Source organism: Hyposmocoma kahamanoa, unplaced genomic scaffold, assembly GCF_003589595.1.
Source record: "Hyposmocoma kahamanoa isolate Upper Pololo Valley unplaced genomic scaffold, ASM358959v1 296, whole genome shotgun sequence".
Lineage (NCBI taxonomy): Eukaryota > Metazoa > Arthropoda > Insecta > Lepidoptera > Cosmopterigidae > Hyposmocoma > Hyposmocoma kahamanoa.
The window spans coordinates 4,954,343-4,971,573 of record NW_020653780.1 but is presented as its reverse complement, the minus strand read 5'-3'; the positions used below and the strand labels follow the sequence as shown (position 1 = coordinate 4,971,573).

Sequence of the window (17,231 nt, the reverse complement as noted above, 5' to 3'; positions counted from 1 at the left end):
CTTAAACCAATACATACCCTGTTCTACCAACTTCTGTGAATGTACCCCCAATTTTTAAATATGATAAGTATGGGAGCACGGGGAACGAGTGAGACAAACACCGGCTGGTAACGCACTCTTTATTTTTATAAAGTGAGGACGGTGGCCGCAGCTACACACACATGTATATAACAGCATATATAACAATTCCTCCCTCTATTTTAATAATTAAAATTAGGTACTAATCATTGACTTACATAAAGTCAATGGTACTAATAGTATTTCTTATAATCTATGTTGAATTTGGAACGACTACGTAGCCTGTTCCGCCAATCTGTGCGTTGGTCATTTATTTGTTCAATGTCAGACGGAACTCTCTCAATGTCCGGCTCGGCCACCACATCAGAGTATGACTCTGCCTCTTGGAATTCCGAATCACTAGCAGTCACCGGTGATTGCTTTCCACTGCTATCGGGTGATAAGGAAGCGTGTTCGAATTCACCATCTTCCGTTTGTCCTTCCCTTCCTCTCAAATGATAGTCTGCGGGCGGAGTAACGAGCGATGTTGACGGAGACGGTGAATGTGGCAACGGTGGCCGCGGGGATGAGTATGCCGTCGCCGCCGGGTGGCGGTGATGGCAACGAAGAGTCTTCTGCACAGGTGGGTTAGGATCCCACGCGCTTAGATCGCGTAGCGTTCCCTTGAATTTAATCATTTGATTTTTATGTCTTTTTACAAATATTGAAGTTTGTAAGTCCTTAATTAGATACAAAACTCTTCCGATACGTTTTTCAATTACCCCTTTATACCAACTAAACTTAACATTGTTTACATATTTTTTATATAAAATAAATTCTCCTTTTTTAAAATTACTTGATTTGGATTCACTAGATCGTAAACACTGTTGGGGTTGAACATGTATTTTAATTATTGAAGACGATGGCGTTAACGTGGATGACGGATTTGACAGGTCAAGTCTACACCTCAATTTACGGCCGAACACTAACTGTGACGGAGTGAACCCTGTGCTCGAATTGACTGAATTTCGATAATCCATTAAATATCTTAGCAATACTACCCGCTTCTGTTTTTCACTTTTACCCGACATAATACTTGACTTTATACCCTTTTTTCCAATTTTCACAAAGCTCTCCGCCTGACCATTACTGGCTGGGTGGTAAGCTGGCGAAGTAATATGCTTTATAATATTAACTTCGCCAAATTTGGCAAATTCTTGGGAACAAAAAGCGGTGCCATTGTCACTAACTACAGTTTTTGGTGGTCCAAACCTAGAAATAAATTCACATAATTTATCTACAGTGGCAGTGGAAGTTGTCGTGCTCATTGGATACACTTCTAGCCATTTAGTGTACGCATCTACTATCACCAAATACGTTTGACCGTACAAACGGCCGAGAAAGTCCAAGTGTAGTCTTTCAAACGGTTGATCGGGTCGCGTCCACGGCGCGGGCGAGGCGCGCGGTGGGGAGGGCCGCAGTTGTAAACATATTTCGCACGAACCTAAATATTTTTCCAAAGCCTCATCGATCCCCGGGAACCATAACCTAGACCGAGCTTCAGCTTTTGTTTTGACTATTCCCAAATGGGAAGTGTGTAACTCTGTCAGAACCTGGTTACGTAATGTTTCTGGTATTACTGCCTTGTGCCCTCTCATAATAACGCCGTTTTCAACTGCTAGCTGCGTTCTGCACATATAATATGGTTTCAATTGAAAATTTGAAATTTTTTTAGGCCAACCGTTCATTTCATACCTACTTACAATATTTAGAATCGCGTCCCTTTCAGTTTCTTTCCTAAGTTCATGAACCGTCACAGGCATACTACCAGCATCCGAGACAAAACATACATACGTAGCCCTGTCGACGGGCGCGGCGGCAACAGGATCGGCGCGCGCGCCGCTCGGCACGGCGCGGCGTCGGTACACTCGGGCAGGCTAGCGCGCGACAAGTAGTCCGCACTGTTGTTTGTGCTGCGAACGTACTCTATTACGTAATTGTAACCACTTAGAAATAGCGCGTATCTTTGCAATCTGTTTGCTGTAACTTCAGGGATACCTTTATGTGGACCAAATATGGAAATAAGGGGCTTGTGATCCGTTCGAAGCACAAACGGTTTTGACCGGGCATACAAGTACTGGTGAAAGCGACGAACGCCGTAAATGATAGCGGTCGCCTCCTTTTGTATTTGTGCATAACGTTTTTCGGCGGCGTTGAGGGTGCGCGAGGCAAACGCAACCGGCCGCTCGACGCCGTCGGCGCCTTCTAATGACAAAACCGCGCCCAACCCAGTTGGGGACGCGTCTACGGTCAAAATCAATTTTGCGTTTGGGTTAAAATGTGTGAAAACCTGGTCTGATACTAAGCAACTTTTAATTTTTTGAAAAGCATTATTATGTTCGTCAGTCCATTCCCACTTCTTACCTTTTTTTAATAAATCATACAAAGGGCTGAGTATAATTGAAGCCGACGGCACAAAATTCCTATAATAATTACTTAGTCCTAAAAAAGATTGCAGCTGATTGAGATTTGTCGGCACCGGCGCATCTACTATAGCCTTTACCTTTTCAGGTGATTTTTTTAATCCCTCTCGGTTAATAATGTAGCCTAAATAGCTAATTTCTTCTTTAAAAAATTCACACTTTTCACGTTGCAAAACTAATTCCGCTTCTTGTAAACGTTGCAATACTACATTTAAGCGAGTGAGGTGTTCAGCGGTGTCACGACCCGTGACGAGCACGTCGTCGAGTAGGCAGAGCACGCCATCCAGGCCTGCCAACACACACTCCAAGGCACGCTGAAACACAGCTGGCGCGCTCGCCAGCCCGAACACCAATCTTGTAAATTTGTACAAGCCCCGATGCGTGTTAATGCACGTTAAATTCTGAGATTGCTCGTCCAACTCGAATTGGTTGTACGCCATAGACAGATCTAATTTCGTAAATAATAACGCACACACTCAACATAGCCCCGCACTAGGGAAACCCTGTGTCGCGGGTGCCATGGACACACACATAGACAACCACAAATTACACCCAAACTCACGAGAGAAATAAATGTAGGCCATACAAATATTTCTCCCGGCCCGGGAATCGAACCCGGGGACCTCTGCGTGGCAGTCCGGTATGGTAACCGTTCGGCCACGAGGGCAGTTCTCTTCAAATCTCTCGCCTCCGTACAGTTTAGAAAACAATTCATTCACTGTAGGAAGTGGGTAATGCTCGACTAACAGCTGTTTATTTATTTATTTATTTATTTATTTTAGGAAGGTTTACAGCTATTAATACAAAATATAAAATACAAACTAAACAACATCAAAGAGCCTATTACAAACCTCCACTTATGCATATCAAAAATAGCAAATTAAGAGCTTTATTTATAGTTTACTATTTATACAGACCAAAGAAAAGAAAAGAAAAACCGGAAAATTTTGCAATGTTAAGCCATTATAGTAAATTAAACAATGATGTACACATAACGAAATATGCAGCTTGAGCACACCTGCAATTAATACCGTCCAAAATAATTCAAAGTTATAGTTCTTCGAATAGTTGCTGTGCTTGTTTCAAACAAATCAAAGTCATATTCAGTGTCATACCTGTTATAGGTACTACAGCCGCGTATCATGAATGTGTTTTGTCTATAATTTGTGTGAGCTATGGGAATGTGAAGCAACGGGCGACTCCGCAAAGTCAATGAGTTAGTACGGAGACCGATTTTAGACAATAATTCCGGACAGTCAATGCCAGCATTAGCCAATTTGGATAGAAAACAAAGATCATTCACTTCACGACGCACTTGAAGAGGCAGAAAATGATACCGCTTGCAACGGTGTTCGTAATCCACGGACTGTTGTCTGGTCTTAAAATCAAGAAATCGCAAAAATCTTTTTTGTATATTCTCTAATCGCGTGATATAGATGTTGTATTGGGGATTCCATACACAGGAAGCGTACTCAAGATGACTACGCACGAAGGCGCAGTACAAAACTTTAATAGTTTTCAAAGATTTCAAATCGTTGGACATACGGATAACGAACCCGAGGGCCTTTGAAGCCTTACTTGCAATATGATCAATATGATCTTTAAAGATTAATTTACTATCATGTATGACACCCAAATCCTTAATATTATTGACTCTAGTTAAATTGTGATTATGGAGTATATATTTAGATTCTATTTTGTTATTTTTACGAGAGAAAGTCATACAGAAGCACTTAGTTACATTTAGGTCTAATTTATTCGTAATGCAATATTGTTCGAACCGCAAGAGATCTTCCTGCAGATCACGGATACAGATGAATTGTTGATAACCTTTAGGATTTTCATATCATCTGCGAAAAGTACAGATTTTGAATAACGAAAGCATTTCTTAATAATGTCCAAAAAGCATAATGTCCATTATGAAAATAATAAATAAAAGTGGACCCAAAATTGACCCCTGGGGTACACCAGAAGGTATCTTAGTCCACTGTGACAAAAAACGCCGTAAGACTACAGCCTGATTACGATTATCAATATAGGACGCAAACCAACGATACAAGTTACCATGTATGCCTGCTGCTTGAAGTTTAGAAAGCAATATACAATGGTCTATTCGGTCAAAACATTTTTTGTAATCAGTGTATACTACATCAACCTGTGCTCCTCTTTCCATCCCACTAGTAATGAAATCGTTTGCAATAATCAGGTTTGAGGATGTGGAACGTTGGCTAAGAAAACCATGTTGATCGTCACTAAATGAATTTTGTAAACTAGAATAAACTTCTATATAAACTAACCTTTCCAATACCTTGGCAAATAGACACAATTTGGATATGGGACGATAGTTTTCCACATTACATCTATTCCCTTTCTTATGGACCGGTGTGATGAAGGCAGATTTCCACAGTTTAGGTACAATTCCCTCAGACAATGATCGCCCGTACAACAGACTCAATAGAACCGCCAAACTTTCGGCACATTTTACAATTAAAAGTGGAGGAATCAAATCAGGTCCCCCCGACTTTGTTAAATCGAGTGATTTTAAAAGATCATGTACCTTGATTGCATTAATTTGAATATCGCCTATGCTACATAGAACGTTATCGTAGTTCATGTTGACAGTGCAACACGTCGATTGGCCAGTCACGAAGAAAGTCTCAAGAAAGTACTCCGCAAATAGGTTACTTATATCTTCACCAGTGTCAGCGCTCACAGATTTGTAATTCATTACACTAGGAAAAGTCGAGTTGTTCCTTTTCATTTTTACAAACGTCCAAAATGCTTTGGGGTTCTCTACAATTGAAGATTCGATGTGTTGAATGTACTTTTCAAAGCAGTCCCTCTCAAGATCGAAGACCCTTTTCCGCAGTGTAGAAAAAGATTGGTAATCAGATAAGTTACCGTACGTCTTATATTTAGAATGGTATTTAGATTTTTCTTTCAAAGCTTTTATGAGACTAGAATTGTACCATGGCGGGTAAGAGTTGGATTTAATCAATTTACGAGGTATATGTTGGTCACGAAGCTCATATATTTTTTTATATAAATAGGCCACCGCGTCATCTAATGAGCCTGTACTTAAACACTGACTCCAATTAATTTTACTAAGCTCGGCTGAAATTGCAGAATAGTCACCTCGATTGTAAATATACTTCATTTGGCCCAACTGTTTCAATTCGTGAATATGAACAAATTCAGCATATATATCAAGGGATTTGTGATGAAAATCCTCCGGGACCAATGGTTTGATACAATTTTTTACGTTTAATATTCCATTAGAAAACACTAAATCCAACACCCTATTATTATGATTAAATTCACCATTAAACTGACTTAAATTACATGTGTCAATGAGATCAAAGAAATCAGATAAATAACCAGCAGCATAGTTGGCCGGTAGCATTACGGCTTCCCCATTTGACCTTAACCATTGCACGTCATTACCGAAATTAAAATCACCCACAACAACAAATTTGTCTAACGGGTGACTGTAAATTATTTTACTAAGATTATCAGAAAAATTGCATAATTGTTCCTTATATGAGTTACCACCCTCTTCCCGACATAAGTACAATGTACAAATATGCATTTTAAAAGTTGTCGCAGGCCTCTTACATTTAATTAAAATAGTAATCCAGATGTCCTCCGCTGAACTGTTCCATTCAGGCATGCATATAACGGCAAGGTCGTGCCTCACTGCCATCAATACTCCGCCGCCTAAAGTTTGGCCTAACCTAACATAGTCACGATCGCGTCGAAAGACAAGGTATCTACCATCAAATAATTCACTATCCATAATGCCATCCAACAACCACGTCTCCGAAATACATATAACATCGTAATTACTTAAACACACGTTTCTGTAGAATTCACTGACCTTCTTACGTAATCCCCTGGCGTTTTGGTAGTATATTTTTAAAGTATAACCCTTATATTTAAACTAAAAATTTCTAAAATCAGTCTATCGAACCGAGAATGTATAAAAAATAAGTAAATATTTAATACTATTTCACGTATTACGCAATAATTTAACTTATACTTAAAAACATACAAATTACCGAAAATATTCAAATAAAAAATAAAAGAAAACGATAGTACAACCGAAAAAAATAAATTAATTAAAAGATACCCACGCACATTTAAACACAGTGCGACACAAAATTTCAATTCAAATAACATGCACTTTGTATATTCAATAAGCATAACAATAGGGTCATTAACTAATGACTTTATCACATTAAAGGTATTAAGCGGTACCATCCTACAGACAATTTTCAACGCTAGTACAATAGGCCCACAGCAGTATGTTGTAAAATACAGGCATGAAGCGTTAGCACAGCGACTACTCAGTTTAAATGTTTCTGAACAAGGAAGACACAACTTTAGAAGAAATTCAATACTCACACAGCAACTACCGGAGATGCTCAAACTGTTGACGATTAAAAATATAAATAAAAACAACATTATATCAAGTTCGGACACATAAATAGCACGCACTTTAAAAATACAAAACTCACTTAAACAATTTTCATTAAGTCCTTCTCTGATTTGACCTGTATAACTGGGGACGTGTCGTTTTTCCTCAAATATATTTTGGAGTGTTTTACCCAAGAATAGAGAAACCCCTTGTCTTTGGCGATTTTCTTCGCCTTGGTGAGCAAATCCTTATTTGACGGTGTCAAGTGATCGTTGACGAAAACCATGTTATTTGATTTGAAACCAAATATACTAGCATTGAGCTTCACTTCCCTTGATTTCGCTCTCGCAGCTGCAACAAAATCCTCTTTCACGTATCGGCTAATAAACGCCACGATTATGGGTTTTGGTTGGGTGTTATCCTTCCTCGGAACTCTGGTAACAAAGTTCATCTGAGATCTATTTATGGGATAATTTATTTTAGACCCAACTGAGCTAATAATATCTAATAAATTCTCGTTCTGGGACTGAGGGATGCCTTTTATCTCTGCGTTGTTCATGCGAGAAAATTGATATTTATCGTTTGCTTCACATATAACTTTGCTTAGTTCAGCTTCAAGGATGGTCACCCGGTCTCCAACTCCTTCAACTTGCGCAAGACGGTCTTCAATCTTCTCACATCTGTCATTAAATTCCTTTATTGACGTATTAGTTAGGGTGACCTGTGCTCTTAGCTCAGATATTTCGGCACGTAGTGCTTTGACCTCAGCAGTAAGCGAGTCCAGGGGAGCAAGTTTCACAGACAAGGCTTTAAGTTCTGCCATAATGGCTGCTTCTCCGGTGGGTTGTGGCGATCTCTGGCCTGTTAGTTTACACTTGCCGCATTTCCAAGCTTGTTTCCTATCAGCGCCCAGTTTTCTGTAGCCTCCCTCGGTTATGCCTGCACAATGAAAATGTAGCACCTGGTCGCAGGATGTGCAATGTACTCCGTCACCAACATCTTCATTACATATGCCACAAAAAGACATAGCGAAATCTTACAAAAGTTTGAGAACCGATGGATTTCCGCGTTAAGCGTACAAGGATTGGCTTATTGGCACGACTGCTCGCAAAGTAGCTAACAGGTAGACTTATATTATTAATACTAACGGAGTAGTCGGCACATAACCGTACCGTACCGTTTTTCTTTAAAACTGGGACTATAGGTGAGGCATATTCAGAATGTTCTATCGGTTGAAGAACTCCTAAGTTGACCAATCGGTCAATTTCTTTTCCGACGGCCTCGCGTAGGGAAAAAGCAATAGGACGAGTCTTGAGAAATACCGGTTGCGCATTTTCTTTTACTTTTAAGTTTACTTTATATTTATTAAACAATCCTAATGTATTCGAGAATAAGAGCGGATATTGCTGCTGAAACCTTTCAATAGTAATATCTAACCCATTACAGTAATTAACAGGCATTAATTGCAATTTAAACGCAAAAAGTCGCGGCCCAGTAGTGGCGGACCGCCGTTACGCACGACAAACACGTTTAGTGCAGCGAATGCTACCTGCAAATTCCACTGATAATAATAAACTGCCCATACAAATTAATCGGTCTCCCGAGCAAGTTATTAACCTTTTTCTAGTAGGTGACAATGGCACGTTTTTGAAATGCATTTTATACATAACTTCAGATATAACCGTTACAGCTGATCCACCGTCAATTTCAAATGTTAATATTATGCCGTTTACTCTTACCGATTCGACCATAGGTTCACCCCTAACAGATCGTATGTGAAATAACTCACCGTCATCACCGTTACCGTCCTCGTCCTCCGTATATGTGTTCATATAATTCACTTGTTTACACATCCTACGCAGATGTCCTTTTTTATTACACTTTTTGCACACATACTTCGCGAAACGACATGTTGAGACACTATGAAAGGTAGACCCGCACGCTGTGCACTTGGATTTAACCGGTTCACTTTTTGGCTCACTTCGCACTTAATTTGAACAGCTGATCGGCGGGCGCTGTAGCAGGGCCTCCATAGGGCCCGGCGGCGGTCGCGGCGGCGGGCGTCGCTTGCCCGCGCGCATCGAATGTTCTCGGCGAGTTCCACTGCTTTGGATAAAGTTAGCTGAGTTATGTCTTGAGCGTATATTTTTTCTTTTTCACCACTCGGTAGCATGCCCATTACAAAACGGTCACGCAGCGCTTCTTCAATATTTAAAAAATTACAATGCGCTGCGAGACCTCGCAGTCTAGCTGCCCATTGCCCACAATTTAATTATATGGATGTGGTGTATGGATCGCGGCTGTTGAAGCCCACACAACAAATAATAAAACGTGTGCAGAACGCCTGCGCAAGGTTTTATTTTAATATACCACCACGCACGCACGTAACCCCTTACATAAACGACGCTAATATTTTAAAAATGAAAACGCGAAGAGATCTGCACTTGGCTACACTTCTCTTTGGGGTTATAAAATACAGAGTCCCGTCTTATCTGGCTGAGGAGTTGGTGTGGTCCCGCGACGTGAAAGCAGCGTTCACCAGAGCGTCAGCTTGGTCGCTAGTCCTGCCGCGCTGTTGCACCGCCGCGTTCCGCGGCAGTTTCAAATTCGCCGCAGCAAAGATATGGAATGTACTGCTGCCGCCGCCGCTCCGTAGTCTGCAATCAGTGCACACGTTTAAAAGCAAATATAAACAATATCTTTTAGACATTAAAAAAAAAACCGTATAAGTTTACATGGGCACTTACCGCACTGTTATTCGACTTATGGCATGGGTGCGCGGCGGACATCGTCATCATTGTTATGCGGGATAGGGCAAGCGATATAAATAATAAATTTGATTGTTTATTTTCCCTGAAAATTGTTATTAATTATTACTATTTTTCATTGTTAATCTTTTATTAATCAATTATCATTTAATTTTTTTAAAACTTTTATTCAATATACAATTCATTATGCAATAAGATTATTCATGATAACCTGTAAAGTTTATCAGTTATACAGATTAGTACGTACCTCTTATGGTATAGGAGACTGTACGCTATTATGCGAGCTAATTACCTACGACGCATGACAAAACCTGTTTAGTGTTTACAATGGAGTGTGCTGCACTTTTGCTGGCTCGTGAAATCAGTATCCCGTGCTCGTAAGCCGGGGACCCCTCCCGCGCGCCTACCCTCTCTTCTTGCGTAGTACACGTGAAACAAATCTCACAATCGGTTTCATTTTAAACTAAATAAGATCTATTTTGTCTGTTGTAAATGTTGGACACTACACTACATACACTTATCACTTTATATATGTATCAAAATCTTTATTTAAATATTCTATACATACAACTGAACACAACACACCACATTATAGAAATAATTATGTAATTTATTTAAGTTTACTCGTATATTCGCGACACACACGTCCGGTACTCACTCGGTTTTAGGGCCCACTGAAAATCAGCGTCACAGCCTTTCGTCGGTGGTGACAATAGCTGAGTGGGATCCTGTTACTTACGCCACAGCCGCGCACATGACACTTAGTCTAATTGTGTTAAATATTTCATGTTTGCTTTGTTGATGTGTATGATGTTATTTTTATTCCTTTTTTTTCCAGTTATTTTTATTTTAATTTTTTGTTTTAATGTAGCTTCATCTTTTTTTTTGTCTTCATTTTATTACTGTGTATATTTTTGTGGCGTAGTAATAAACGACTTCTATTCTATTCTATTCTATTCTATTCTATTCTATTCTATTCATTGCGGGTAAGACTCGTTTTGTAATTGCGTTGCGCTGTAAAAATTGTGCCTTTCACAAAACCCTACACGCTTCGGCGTGAAATGTTCATCGAACAAGTTGATGATATCAGTGTAGGGCACGTCGTCGACCTCCTTGGGCAGCGCCAAGTTCGCCGCAAGCTTGTATGAGCTCTCGGTGAGTGCGCTCAGCAAAATCGCTCGTCTTTTTCCCCCTGTCGAATCCGACGTTGCACTAATGCCGTTCGCAATGAACCACTGGCACAATCTATTTTTATACGTCTTCCATGACTGCAAATTGTGATCAAAAGTAGGCAAAATTCCAAAATGAGCACTTGACATTTTTACAAAACTAATGTGGGTACTCGTCGCCACTGATAAGTATGGGAGCACGGGGAACGAGTGAGACAAACACCGGCTGGTAACGCACTCTTTATTCTTATAAAGTGAGGACGGTGGCCGCAGCTACACACACATGTATATAACCGCATATATAACAATATAAACTTGATAAAGTTATAGGGAAGACTTTTTTATACCTACTGGTCTCTTTTTATTACGCTGTCCATCGTCTCAAGCTACAGGTCCCGGATCCCGTTTAACTTCGACAACACCGCGAGACCCGAGTGATAGCCGATCCGCTACGGACTGTAAAGACCCATTCTTTCCAGTTCATAGCGGATCAGTTAAGCGAGTTGCCTTATTAGCTGTCAACTGACAGGCATAACGGCAACCAGCACGTGAATGTCTTAGCGATTTAGATGGATTTGTTTTTTTTTTATTTATTCTGCAATGTGGTAATACGGTGCTCCAGAATACATCCAAGTTTCATGCCGCAGAGATGTTGGTAGGATTCTGAATCTCCCTTTACCGCTGAGAGTAAACAGATTTCTTACTCTTCTACAAATTTCATTTTTTTTTATTTGTGTGTATTTCTTAATTATTCTAGTGGGGTCTTGCCCGTTGTGATTAAGCTTAATGGATAAATAATAACAAATTAATAACAAAACTGAGAAAGTTTGTAAATTTTATAGTAATATCAAGTACCCTGTCATTGAAAGAATAATTGGAAATTTAATGCCAAAAACATATATGGAATTCGTAACACGGCTTAGATCTTCCCTTTCGTTGATTGTGCGTTGTGGTAATTCGTTTTTAAGCATAAAAAATATGTTTCAGATATTTGTTACTTCAAATAAAGAATATAAGTCAGCTAGCGCAAACTGCTAATGTATTTCTTGTTAGCACCAACCGTCATCATCCCCATACAAACTTAAATGTGGGATTACTCGTAGTGTGAGCGGACAATCAGTCTCTCAGTTCCAAACAATAGAGTAGTGTAGACGAGGCTGTACTCTATGAGTAATCTGCTGGCTGAACATAGATAATAATTATAGTTTTTGTATTTGGAACGCTAAGAAAACAAGGAAAGGTCTTGACATAAATATTAAGATGATTGTTTTGTAACCTGAAAGTAAAATTATGTAAAAATGGTGAAATAAACCAAAGTTTGAAGTTAATCCCGTTTTATATTATTAAAAGTACCTCTTGCAATGCATCTGAGCTACAGCCCTCGATTATAAATGGTGGAGGCACGAACGCCGTTGGAAAATATTTTTATATGTTTTTACGAAGAAGAAATATAATGTAATTCAAGCCTGCAAAAGTTAGACGCAAGCTTACTAATGAAGAAAGGATTCCGATGAAGAAAAGTCCATCGTGGAAAAATGTTTATATGTTGTTACGACAAAGCCACCAGGAATGCGTAATAAAAGGTCGTAATTTATATTTATACTTATTTAATATTAATTTTTATTTGGTGCCAGTAAAAAGTGCGAGGAGAAAATATGTATGATAATATGTCGGCGCAAAAGTTTAATGGATTCAACGACGTAGATGAGTTTTTGAACCAATTTGAGACCATTAGTATATTAAATAATTGGTCTGATGTGCAGAAGAAATACGTGTTTGCATTGTATTTGGAGGGGCCAGCTCTGCAATGGTACAAAACGTATTCTTCTTCATACGTGTCGTATGATGTGATTGCACAGAGGTTGAGAGAGGAATTTCCCTCACAAATTGATTACGCCCGAGAATTTTATTATAGGCGACAGGGGCATAGTGAATCGCTTATAAGTTATTTTTATAGTTTAAATGAGTTAGCGATGAAAGCAAATATTCAAGATGTTCAGTTTGTTAAGCATTTTTTGAAGTCTTTGTTACCCAATTTTAAATGGATGCTGGCTAGTAATTTGTATTTATCTAAAGAAGAGTTGAGAAAAACAATTACACAAGTAGATGATGTATTTAATCACAGTTATAATGTGAGTAGAGAAGATATTGTATTGCCAGTAAACTGTCACTCGGAGAATTCTCACTGTTGGCAAACACAGGATGTCTCTACACCGATAATTAGACCCGAGTCTAAGCAGTCGGATTATCAAGTGCCGCAAGCACCAGTTGTGCAGCAGGATACGCCAAGTCAAGGGTATTCACGAGCACATAGTAGTGGATCTTCGTCGGGATCTCCTCAACGTGATTGTCAGAAAAGCGCAACTGAACATGTAGAAAATTTGTCTACAATTGATAGTTCTAGCGTAGATAGGGCACCTTTTATATCTGTTTTTATTAATGATGTATGTTGCGAGGCGTTGGTGGATACTAATGCTTCAGTTTCAGTAATTTCTCGGTATTTTGCGGAAAAGTTACATTTACGTATCGATGATAGTCCAAGTTTTCCATTACGCACAGTGGATGCAACGCCAATAAATGTGCAGTCGTCCACCAAAGTGTCGTTAATGATTAATGGAAGGGAATATCCTTCGAAGTTGCTGGTTGTAGACGATCTTGAAAAATATTTGGTTCTAGGTCGAGAGGTTTTGGAAAAGTGTAATTACGAGTTGTCAAAAGTGGAAATTGACAATCAAATTTCGTCAAAGTCCGTGACAGATAATGGCTCAAAGAAAGAAAAATCTTTGAAATTAGTATCAAAAAGTTTTGATAATTTCTCACTAAATAGATCGGAGTATGAAAACTCTTCGGTTTTGTCGAGAATTATGAACGAAGTTGATGTCAGTGACAAGACGTGTCAATTGCGTCAAAAACGGGATATAGATGTAAATAATAATTATAAAAATGCTCTGCCGAAAATATATATGAAATACAATTCGGAAAGCGACATTTCTAATCGTGTTCGCGTAAGTAATGTGGTGAATTTGCGAAGTAACTACGTAAAACGAGCAGCTTCGATGAGTTGTCGTAAACAATTTGTAGGTGGTTTACAATTAAAGCAAAAGCGAATGTTTGACAAGAAAGACAGGATTGCTTTATCTAAGAGGTGTGTTACGCGAAGATTAGGGTAGTGAATTGGTTGAGTAGGATTAATTGTATTATGTGCAGATTAGGTATGAATAGGAAAAGGTTGTGTAGGCAGAATCTACTCCATGTGAATAGGATGAAAAAGTTCTATATGAGGGAATTTAATGTGTTTGTTTCTACTAGGTTAATTAATTTTTTATATTTATTTTTCATGTGAAACTACATTGACGTTATGAGGATTATTTGGAGAAAAATTGATATTTTCCTGTACATGCAGACTTGGAAGGAAAGGAGGAGAAGATACACCATCATATAGATAAAATTTACTTTTGTTTTCCTTTTTCAATTTGATAGATATATTATCCTGTATGTGCGAATAGTTCATGCTCATCCTCCAGTTGATCAAGGACTGTCTGCATTCTGGGAAAATATATTTATTTAATTATTAGAAATTCTTCATGTGGTATACCCTCATACCATATGTGTCTTGGAATATGTAGTTAGAATATGTTGTTGACGTTATACGTGGGTTGGTTTTTGTTTGTTTAAAGATTGTAAGTGAAGCTGTTGGAACGTGATAGCTGTAAAATGAGGACTAAGGCAGCTGGGAGATCAATAGTGATGTAACCCAGTGATCGTCCGATGGATGTTCAAGCCTGTGTCGTCGTTGTGGCAGCATCCACGTTGGAGATAGCTTAGGCTGAGATAGTTAGGAGCTTGTAGTGATGTTTAGAATTTTTATTAGGGTCGTTCAGCCAGTTTAGGGTCGATAAAATAAAGTGTTAGGGTTTAGTCAGGTTCCCTGATTAGATAGGATAGCTAACTAGTGAAAATATTTTGATTTGTTTGTTTAGGATGTGATCATGGTCTGTCCTTTTAGATAGGTTTTTGGCAGACCAAAGCCATAGCCTCCTCGGTGGTTTACTTGGTAAGTTGATAGCTTCCGAGCAGTGTGTGGCTAGTCTGTAGTAAAGGCTGATCACTATGTGTGTTGCCTATCATAGGTAGAGCACTAGCTAGGGATATTCACCCCTTCAGCTGTGAGGAAGAGGGATGTAGACGAGGCTGTACTCTATGAGTAATCTGCTGGCTGAACATAGATAATAATTATAGTTTTTGTATTTGGAACGCTAAGAAAACAAGGAAAGGTCTTGACATAAATATTAAGATGATTGTTTTGTAACCTGAAAGTAAAATTATGTAAAAATGGTGAAATAAACCAAAGTTTGAAGTTAATCCCGTTTTATATTATTAAAAGTACCTCTTGCAATGCATCTGAGCTACAGCCCTCGATTATAGTAGCAAATATTTGACTTTTTCTCACTAACATGCCGTTGAGCTCAGGTTCAGATTTTCCTTATTCGTACATACTTAAGCGCATAAATAGCACATTCCGCATTCGTAATGAAACTCAATAAATCTTGATTAGTACAGAGAATAAAGATGGTGGAATTGAAATATTTCTTTTTTGAACGCTAATCTAACGCAAAGTTAGATTCTGGGATATGATTCAAATTGAAAAAGTTCTTTACCGAAATTTAATGCAAAGTCTAATTACATATATATATATATTAATTACTATATACACACAGGATATTAATTTAAGAACAAATAGACACATAAAAGATACATTTAGAAAAATATTTTTTTTAATCATTTTTTAAATACCTATAAAGGATCAGGGTATTCAAAAAATAAAGTTTAGTAATTATGTACAATATAATGAGCATTATAAAAGTTTGACGTTAATTAAAAGAAGTTAAATGATATAGCCCGAAATTTGTTTAAATGTTACATGAAAATGTTTTGACAAGCTGTCACAAAGCCTAACGACTTGAGGAGATCTAAGAACTTTCATCTAAAACAATAAACAGACAGCTTTCGCGGAAATCTAACCGATTGGATTTCATGAGAAAATTAGATTGGAAGCGTTTTGTCTTCCAAATGTTATTGCTGTTCTCCAGAAAAAATTAAAAAGCCGTAAATATTAATTTCGATCTATGTTCTAAGATACCTTTTAAGTTTCAATTAGTTAGTACGTTTGGTTCAGTTTTAACCCCCAACGCAAAAAGGTGAGTTGATAACAATATTTTTTTAATATATTAATTTTTCAAAAAGTATACATTTTATAGAAGTCTATCTCCCGCTAAACTGGAAACAGTTTGTTGATGCCTTTGTCTGTGTATTTGTGTCTGCCTTTATGTCTGTTTGTGGCATCGTAACGTCCAAGTGGATGAAATAATCGCAAAGCAGTATTTTGTCAAGGCTAATTTAATCACGACAGTTCTTAAATATGATTGACGAACTTCTGTTCAGCTGTTTTAAGGTCATCAGGTCTTTTCTCTGTTAGTGTAGGGATCTGTCAAAAAATGAATATTTATTTTATTTCTACTTGTCCTATTGATTTGAAATTTAGTACACCATGAATATCTGATGACATTACAATACACATTACCATATTGTAACCTTGATCGGAAGCTGCAACTAGGACAATGCAGACTACCATATATCTAAACAGACACCACAAGTACAGCGATCTGTGTGAAAATCAAGCGTGCAACATTTTTTGTACCTCCAATGACGTTACAAGAGTTATTTAGTGATGGGAAACCTCCTTCGGCACTAAAGCGATCGATTAAATCGAAGGCGCGGACGCAGCACGTATTTAGAATAATGATTTTTCATGTATTTGTTGATTATAAGAAGCCGTGAAATATTAATATAGTAAAATGATACCAGAATAGGATAATTAAGTCCTTTATTATTATGTTGTGAAAAAAAAAAGTAAAAAAACAACAATAAAGTTTATAAAATATTTTTATAACATTTTCGAAGGTATTAAGAATTGTCATGAGCAATTATTTATTTAGTATTACGAGTCACGCGGCATACACTCGTTCGCGTATTTGTTTTTTCGAAATTCATTCAAAATGAAAATAATTGACTTTATATTATTTTTATTTATTTTATATTATGGGTACACAAACAATGTAATCATCACATGGTAACAGATACAGCTTGATACATTAATAGCCTAGACCTCATTCCAAAAACATTGTACACAGCATGATAAAATAAGTCTTTAAGACGAAAAATTCTCGGCACCCGGAGACGTAGGTACTTTGGCATTAAAATTAATTTGGCTTAAAAGATCGGGACAATCCACCATAGAATGTATGATTTTATGTAAGTAAATGAGTTCATTAAAATCTCGCCTTTTTGCCAATAACGGCACCTTTAAGTACTCAACCCTATTGGCATACGATTGCAG

At 38.0% G+C, this 17,231-nt stretch overlaps 1 long non-coding RNA gene and 1 pseudogene across 1 annotated transcript; both read right to left on the bottom strand.

The window, feature by feature from the left end:
- Nucleotides 1-251: 251 nt before the first annotated feature.
- Nucleotides 252-11,098, bottom strand: LOC113229248 (annotated as a pseudogene).
- On the bottom strand, nt 9,193-10,020 carry LOC113229271. The gene is made up of 3 exons (XR_003310396.1): nt 9,913-10,020; nt 9,645-9,750; nt 9,193-9,554 (listed from the first exon to the last, which is right to left on the bottom strand). It is a non-coding gene; the product is annotated as an uncharacterized LOC113229271 (long non-coding RNA).
- Nucleotides 11,099-17,231: the final 6,133 nt, after the last annotated feature.